The sequence below is a fragment of the Chlorocebus sabaeus genome, chromosome 8 (assembly GCF_047675955.1).
Source record: "Chlorocebus sabaeus isolate Y175 chromosome 8, mChlSab1.0.hap1, whole genome shotgun sequence".
Taxonomy (NCBI): domain Eukaryota; kingdom Metazoa; phylum Chordata; class Mammalia; order Primates; family Cercopithecidae; genus Chlorocebus; species Chlorocebus sabaeus.
The window spans coordinates 43,993,286-44,002,638 of NC_132911.1; the positions used below are offsets into that span (position 1 = coordinate 43,993,286).

At 36.5% G+C, this 9,353-nt stretch overlaps 1 pseudogene; it reads left to right on the plus strand.

The window, feature by feature from the left end:
• Nucleotides 1-6,765: 6,765 nt before the first annotated feature.
• Nucleotides 6,766-7,701, plus strand: LOC103247489 (olfactory receptor 52E4-like; annotated as a pseudogene).
• The last annotated feature ends 1,652 nt before the right edge of the window (nucleotides 7,702-9,353 follow it).

Consider the following 9,353-nt stretch of genomic DNA (forward strand, 5'->3'; position numbering starts at 1 on the left):
TAATGGGACACCATTAAGTAAACAAATATTTATATTATGAGAATTCTAGAAGGAGAAGAGAAAGAAAAGGGCAGAGGAAACCTACTTAATAAAATAATAGCTGAAAACTTTTGAAATGTGAAGAGAGATACAGGTATACAGATCCAAAAGCTCAAATTCCCCCAAGTAAATTCAACTCAAGATCCTCCCTGAGGCATTATAATGTCAAATTGTTAAAAGTCCAAGACAAAAAGTCTCTAGTTCTTTAGACTGTTTGGCATGAGGAAATGGTGAATATAGTGGGAAAATACATCCAATCCCTCAACACTTTTCAGGAGAAGTAATGTCCTTAGAGAACAACTGGGATTCTGTTTCAAAAGGAAGAGAAACCAAACATCAGAAGTGGTTTAAGGCCAAAAATAATATCACTGCTAATAAAAAAGTTGATTCCAGCAGTCACAGTGAAATAATCTTGGGAATAGGAGGGGGTAGATACAGTGACCGATTAGGAGATACATGATGATTGACATTATGACACTAACAGAACTAGAATTTTTATGTTTTAAAAATAATGTAATTCAATAATGCCAGAGCACCTCTTACAGTCAAAGCACTATATTCGGTGAACTAAAGGATAAAGTTGACTTAAACATCACTCTACTATCAATCCATAAAATAATGGAAGAGAGAAAACACAATACCAACATGAAAGAAAATTTGCTTGTTATAATAGTAGCGCACACTGATACTGAGAATACAAAAGACAAAGATTCTATCAGATTGATTCATGTGAAAGATCATTAAGAAGTATAGGACAATTGAGGAAGTGCTGAAGCAAAGTAGAAATGAGAGGTAGTTATTTTATATGGAGGACTTTCGATTATCAAAGACAGGATGTGTGTTTGGGAGTCATGTAGTACAATGAAAGTATAAAAGTTTGACTGGATATTGAGTGAAGGAATTTGGCAACAATGGGGTGTTTGCTCTTTATTACCTAAAGTCTGCAGTATACAATGGAGAATGTATGGGTCATGGGACGGAATTTTAAGCAGAAATTGGATAGAGTCAGACTTGACTTGGGAAGATAAATATGGATACAATAAGGAAGATGGACACAATGAGGGAGAAACAGGAACCTAGGGAGTTACTTTCTCATTAATCAAAAGAGAAGTAATGAACACAAGAACATGGCAGATCAAACCAGAATCTCTCTTGGACCATAGACAGCATTACTATTTCTGTGCTAACAACTCAAACTAGTCTGAACTGAGAAGGCAAAAAATACCAACTAATTGTCTTTGTACTCATTTTTCCCTCAGTCGATTTCTTTGTGTGTGTGTGTTTAAAAGTTTTTATTTTTTCTTCACCTTTTTTTGCTTGCATTTTTTATTGTGGTAAAAATCACATAATAAACTAACAATCTTAACCATTTTTAAGTGTACAGTTCAATAGTGTTAAGTATATTTACATTATTGTGCAACCGAACTCTAGAATTTTTTTATCGTATAACACCAAGACTCTGTACACACTAAACACTAATAATTCCCTCTTTCTCTTCTCTCCAGCCCTTGCTAACTACATTTCTCCTGTTTCTTTTCTACAATTTGACTACTTTAAATACTTCATGAAACCTAATATAAAAATGAGAAAATGACTTGAATAGAAAATTCTCCAAAGAAGATATGTGAATAGCCAATAAATACTTGAAAAGATGCTCATCTTCACTAACCATCAGGAAAATGCAAATCAAAACAATGAGACATCAACTCATACTCACTAGAATGGCCACTATCAAAAGAGAAGAATGTAAGTGTTGAGCATGTGGAGAGCCCTTGTGCACTGGTGATGGGAATGTAAAATGGTGCAGATAGTACAGAGAGCAAGCAGTAAGGAGATACTACTAAAATTAAAAACAAAATTAGAATATGTAAACAAAATTAGAAAATCAGTAACCCCACTTCTGGATATATATCCAAAAAGAATTCAAAGCAGGATCTTAAAGATAAATTTTCACCCATGTTCATGAAAGCATCATTTATAATAGACAAGGGGTAGGGTGGAAACAATCCAAATGTCTATTGACAATGAATGGAAAAGGTAAAACGGCATATAAAAAATGGAGTATTATGAAATCTTTTTTTTTTTTTAAAAAAAAGAATATTGTGTCACATGCCACAACACAGGCGAACCATTAGGGAATTATGCTAAGCAAAATATACCAGTTGCAAAAGGACGTACTGTATGAGTCCCCTCAGTCTATTTCTAACTGTAGTCAGGAAAACCAGGCTCTATAGCATGTCCTGGTAGTACTATCAGGTCTACTTTATCATCATTAAGGAAGGAAGCCTCTCAGGAAACACTACTGCTCTGGCTAGAAGGGACAATATAATACGTTTTATAAGGAAAACCTAGAATTTTCTTCACCTTCTGCCAAAAGAGCTGAAACACATGCAAGTCTCTCTTCACAGACTGTATCTGTTCACCATTAGGTATAGACTGAGAAGGAAAGGAGAATTTTGGTGGGTTAGAAGAAAGTTGCTGCCATTATCTATAGGCAGCACACTGCCAATAAACAGAGTTGTACCACAGAGTCTAATATGTCTATTTGAGATGTCTTCTCCTTCATCTTTTGAAGCCTCAATTGTAACAGTTGTGAAACCACATCAGGATTTACACAAACATATTAAAACAGAAAAGTTGCTGAGAACAGTTTCATGGTCACATGTGAAGACTTAATGTTTCAAAATCGATGCTTTCACGGCTCCTGAAGGAAGCAGAATTAACATCATCCCCAAAACAGGTTCCTCTCTGTTCAGGATATTTTCCTTCCCATCCTTTCATAACACATCTGCTCCCCTGAGCTAAGGAATTAAGATGTTTCTCTGCAGATGCAGTAAAGAGGAATAATGACTTACTAAGACTAATGACCTTCGAGTCCATGTTTCCGCCCAAAGGATTCTGAAGACTAGGATCAGGGATTCTGGGACATGCCTGGTCATAGGGATGCTCTCACTCAGTATAAAGTTTTCTCCACGTTACCAGGCAGGCTTGTTGAGAGGAACCTAATCGCCATCTTCAAGAACCTGGGCTTATGCTGCAATTCTGCTCCAAGTGAGGTCTGGGAGAAGAAATATTAGAGAGGTAAGAATGCTTGTGCAGGAGAAATGAGAAGATACAGAGGAGAGGAGAGCAAATGACAACAGAAGAAGCCAGATTTTTCCACTTTTCTGAGGAATTATCCCAAGCACCATTGCACTACTCTCTTCACAGAGGAACACAACAGAGCACATGGGATTGGAACAGACATCCATAAGTGAGGGAAATGGAGTACCAATTAGTAATGCACAGAATTTCTGTCTCTGTTTCTCTCTCTCTCTCTCTCTCTCTCTCTCTCTCTCTCTCTCTCTCTCTCTCTGTCTCTCTCTCCCCCCTCACTCTCCACCACTCTCTCTTACAAACACACACATACACACACACTCTCACAGAGTACACCATTCACAGCCGAAACGCCACAAATCCAGTCATATAGTAGCATGGCAATATTGTTGTCAACAAGACCAAAGGATGTTATTGCAGACTTCATTTATATGTGTGTCTTTAGGTGGTGGGGGGTATCACTTATGTCAATATTCAAATAAAATTACATAGGTATTAACATATTTGGTCTGTACAGTTTTATTCTCTATTTCCCTCATTATCAGAATGAATTTAATATTGCCAATTTTAACTTGGTTCCCTGTATCCCTCTTACTTTATGGAACCATACCCAAGCCATTTTTATTGTAAGGGCAGTACCCCTGCTATATCAGCTAGATCAGTTGGACTGAACCGTCAATGGCACAGTTATGGAAGAGCCTGAATGAAGGTCTTCATCCACTTTGTCCATTCATCAACTGCTTTGGTCTCACCAAGCTTGGGAAAGCTGTAAGAATAAGGGGAGAAAATTGTTTCCTTTCTAAATGGCAGTGTTGGGTAATATTTGTATCCATAAAAATCTAGAGATAAATATTAATGTCTGACTCCATGCCATTTCTTTACTTTGGCCTCTTCTGATCCATCCATCCTTTATCTAATCTTATGTCCAACTGTGACATAACTTGGACTTCTTACAATGAAATAACTTGTTTCTGCTAACAGGTGAATTAGTTTAGCTATCTTGCATTAAATAAAGAAAATATTTGGGAGCGTTAATAAAATAAGTAAGTATAATTTGTTGAGGATACACTATGCACTAGCACCTATACAAACATTGGTCTTATTTATCATTAAAATAAACCACATTAGTTATAATTTATCATGTCATTTTTACAGAAGAAAAAAACTAATCTATCTGGTTAAAGAATCTGTCCACGGGTCTCAAGCAAGTAAATGGTTCAGCAGGTTTTCAAGCCATGTCTGAATAGTTTTAAGGTCCACAGAAGACCTCTATAATATTCTACTACAGTCAGAAAAAAAAATCTAACAAAGTAAAAAAATAATCTCAAGTTCAAAATGTGAACTTTGGTGAGCAAAATAAGAGAGAAATTGCTAATTATTATGAATTTGTCTTTTCAGATGGACTCCAGTGGGGATCTTTGTCAATGTGCATATCTAGAGAAGAATAAACTTAATAATTTGTCCTCAAAAAATGATCTTGAGGTTATTGGCCATACATTGTCTGCTACTGTGGCATAAAGTTATGACAGAAAGAAGGAAAGAATTCAGGTAAAACTGTGAGAGGGTGAATGTGGTAGCAGCTTTGAATTGTACTGTCAGAGAAGTGTCCCCTTTGCCACCTCCCTGGGAATGTTTTTTTCAGTTGGCAAAGTATCACGTTGAGACACAACCACCCTTAGGATTGGGCTGACTCTGGATTGTAAATCTCACAACACATCATCCTAGCTATTTCCTCAGACTCTTCCAGGTGAAATCACAAAATCCACAGCCCTCTGTTTTTTCAACCTGACATCTTTTCCTCAATACTGGCAAACATTATGTTCTTTTTTCAATTTTCTCTCAGCTCCTCGGGGACCAAGAGATGCTCTTGTTCTTCTCATATAGAATGGGGAATTATTAACCCCTTTGCCTGTGTGCCTCTGCTGTAAAATAGCTACCTGGCAAAGTTATAGGACGGTTGGTGTATTCAACCATTATAGGACGGTTGGTGTATACATAATAAAACATGATTTCTCTCTCTACTCCTATCTCTCCAAACTTCTCTCTCTCTTTCTTTCTCTCTGTCTCTGTCACACACACTCACACACAAACAAAAGCACACTTATTACAAGCCCCAACTCTGATTCAATTGAATACTGAACAGTTGGGAACCAACATTCATGTTGCAGTTTTGAGCATATTACAATGATTAACCCTGGTTCTCAACTCTTAGTTACAGCTATTTTCTTCCTAGAAATAAGGCCAGTACGTGCAGAAATATTATACAATCCAGGTTACATTAGTTGCTACAGAGTTGTACAGTGTCTTTAGGGACACGAAGATAAAATAAGGAAATTTTCCTTGTTATTGTCAAGGAAGCAACAAAAAGTCCTTAAAAACATTTTAATTTCAATATTAAAATATGCTAAATATTTATCTGTTTACACCTGAAGCTAGACACAATTTTGGGACATGGGATTTTTTTTTTTTTAATATTAGTCATCTATGTTATAGATTGTAAGGAAGATAAACATAATTTGGCAGATACATGCAAGGCATTTTATTGGAAGGATATCAGGGAATCAGAATGACAGGACCTTGGAGAAACCAGATTGTTCATGAAGATTTAGAAACATCAAAACTAGCAATTAATCCATAACAGAAATGCACTGATCAGTTTGGCTGAGTTAGAACCAGGAAAGTTCTAACAGAGACTGATTAACTACACTTAATGTGATGTCACTGTATAAGATCCTTATGCTTATATTATAACAAAACATAGAAAGTGGCAGACAGTAGTACTTCTCCTTTGTACTAGGAATCTGTCACTTCTAGAAATTATTAAGATACTCAAAGAGTTTTAGTTTCTCTGAATTATATCCATAATATTTATATTATTAGACATTACAGCAAAATTTAAATGTTTAATATTAAAATAATATTAACAAACTATTATACAAAAACATATTTGATACTTTTTGTTAAAATCACTATTTTTCAAAAAATTAGTTGTAAGAATGGCATCATTTTCCTTTGCAAATATTTTTATTATCTAAGTTAAGATAATAGAGCTGAAATCTCATAAATCATTTACAATTTCATTTAATCTATTATGGTAGCATCTCATACAACCTCTGGAAAATTTCACTATGTACTTATGAGAGAATGAGAGTGAGAATGGCTAAAAATTTTCTATCATAAATATAGTTTTGAGCTTTTGAGCTTCTGGAAAGGTACTTAGAAAACCCCAAAGATCTCAAGACCACACTTTGAAGAACACATGGGTTGGTGATTTCCCAAAAAGTAAAGAAAGGTTACTTAGGGAAGTAATGGAAGGGAATGCCTTAATATAAATATGCATTGCATTATGAAGTTTTTCCAGTTCTTTCAAATATCTCAAAGATTACAAAACATAAAGCCATAAGCAATATTGCCTATGATGAATCTCAGAACAATAATCTGTGTTGAGAGGCTTCCTTCATTACCCTCTGGAAAGAAGTGAATCTCAAGTGTCTGTAAATTAACCACCTATACCATTACCTCTAGCACACTGATAAGAGTTTTTCTGTTGCTTCAGGAAATTGACAAGGGAGGACCTTAAAGAAATTGAGATCCTTCTTGCTTAGGAATTCAGTGACACTTGCTGGGAGAATGCCTTCTATGAATGACACCCACTTCTATCCCCGCTTCTTTCTCCTGCTTGGAATACCAGGACTGGAAACTTTACGTATGTGAATTGCTTTCCCGTTCTGTGTTGTGTACCTGATTGCCATTGTGGGAAATATGACCACTTTCTTTGTGGTCAAAACCAAACACAGTCTACATCAGCCCATGTTCTACTTCCTGACCATGTTGTCTATGATTGATCTGGGTCTGTCCACATCCACTAACACCCAAATGCTAGGAATCTTCTGGTTCAACCTCCAAGAGATCAGCTTTGGGAGCTGCCTTCTTCAGATGTTCTCTATTCACATGTTTACAGGCATGGAGACTGTTCTGTTGGTGGTCATGGCTTATGACTGCTGTGTTGCCATCTGCAACCCTCTCCAGTACACCATGATCCTCACTAATAAAACCATCAGTATCCTAGCTTCTGTGGTTGTTGGAAGAAATTTAGTTCTTGTAACCCCATTTGTGTTTCTCATTCTGCATCTGCCATTCTGTGGGCATAACGTCATACCTCACACATACTGTGAGCACATGGGTCTGGCCCAGTTGGCCTGTGGACCTATCAAGATCAACATAATCTATAGGCTCATGGTGATTTCTTATATTATTGTGGATGTGATCCTAATTTCTTCTTCCTATGTGCTTATCCTTCGAGTTTTTCGCCTTCCTTCTGAAGATGCCTGAGTAAAGGCCTTCCATACCTGTGGTTCTCATGTCTGTGTTATGCTGTACTTTTACATACCAGCATTTTGTTCTTTTATGACACATCGTTTTGGCCAAAACGTTCCCTGCTATACCCATATTCTTTTCGCTAACCTATATGTGGTTGTCCTACCTGACCTTAACCCTGTCATTTATGGTGTCAGGACCAAGCAGATCCGAGAGCAAGTTGTGAAAATATTTGTACAGAAAGAATAATTATGCAATAAAGTTTGTATAAATATATCTATATATCACCCAAATTATGATCATCTGAGCTTCCTTTTTAATCTTCTGTAACTGTTGGTCATGCTTGTCAGATTTTTCCATTTTGACTGGAAGTGCTTTAGTGTTGACAGATAATGCAAACTTAAACTTTGCTGCTTGTTTCCCCCACTTCTCTCCAGGCACCTGGAAAAAGGCTAATTAATGGTAACTATGCTGAAGGTTGAGGTGGCTTTGGAGTAAAACTGCTGGTAAGCAAAGGTGATAGATAGCTCCAATTTTTCCATAAGTCTTCTCTCTAGGTAAATTTAGATCCTGAAGGACACTGATCAAATAAATCTCATTTTATAGATAAACAAAATAAGCTGTAATCCAGAAGTAGTGTCTGTTACATATTTTTATATTCTTTACAGAATCCAAAATTTTGCCTTCTCCAAAATCTTTGACTCCCATGTTTATTTCAATGCTCTCTCAGTCTTGCTGTTACTACCATTTTTGTTCCTTTTCTTCTTTCACATTCCTGCTGTGTCTCTTTTTGTGATGGTTAATACTGAGTGTCAACTTGATTTGATTGAAGGATATAAAGTATTGATCCTGGTTGTGTCTGTGAGGGTGTTGTCAAAAGAGATTAACATTTGAGTCAGTGGGCTGGGAAAGGCAGACCCACCTTCAATCTGGGTGGGAAACATCTAATCAGCTGCCAATGCAGCTAGAATATAAAGCAGGCAGAAAAATGTGAAAAGACTAGATGGGCCTAGCCTCCCAACCTACATCCTTCTCCAGTGCTGGATGCTTCCTGTCCTCAAACATCAGACTCCAAGTTCCTCAGTTTTGGGATTCGGAGTGGCTCTTGTTGCTCTTCAGCTTGCAGATGGCCTATTGTGGGACTTTGTGATCATGTGAGTTAATACTTAATAAACTCCCCTTTGTGTGTGTGTGTCTGTGTGTGTACACACACATATATATTTCCTACTAGTTCAGTCTCTCTAGAGAACCCTGACTAATACACTTTTCTTTTACATTCATTCTCTAATAAAGTAAGTCTTTGTGCATTTAGGGATGTGAGAAACTACAGTGTGGGTATTAAAGAGACATGTTTTCTCACTTGAAGCAAAGTCATCTCAGATTCGGCTTTTTTTGTATGTGTCGCATGTCTAATTCTAATTCCAAATTCTATCTGACAATTTCCATTCAGATAAAATGTATAAAACGTGTAAGACTTTATAAAACTTAGAAAAACAATTAGGCTTATGCTATGACAAGCACAGGGCCAGACTTGATATCAACCTCAAAATAATCTCATTGTAATTTATTAATCCTGTAGTTCTCCAATATTTAGTCCCATTTTCAAACTCCAGATGTGACTGGAGAATGGGGTTTGCATTAAAATAGATAAAAGAGGCACTGAACTGAAATTTGTGACTTATCAGTGTACTCATGCTTCAAAATCAGAAGTCTCCCTCATGTTCTATAATTTAGAACCACTGTGTAGTTTGGATGACAATATACAAAATACTCAAAAGTACACAGATAACAATTTTAGGAAATGGAGGTGAATATAGCCGAGTAGACAAGAAAAGCAACATCACCTATTCAATATCTATGAATCTGGAAAGTTCTTGGTCTTAACACTGGCTATGCACAAT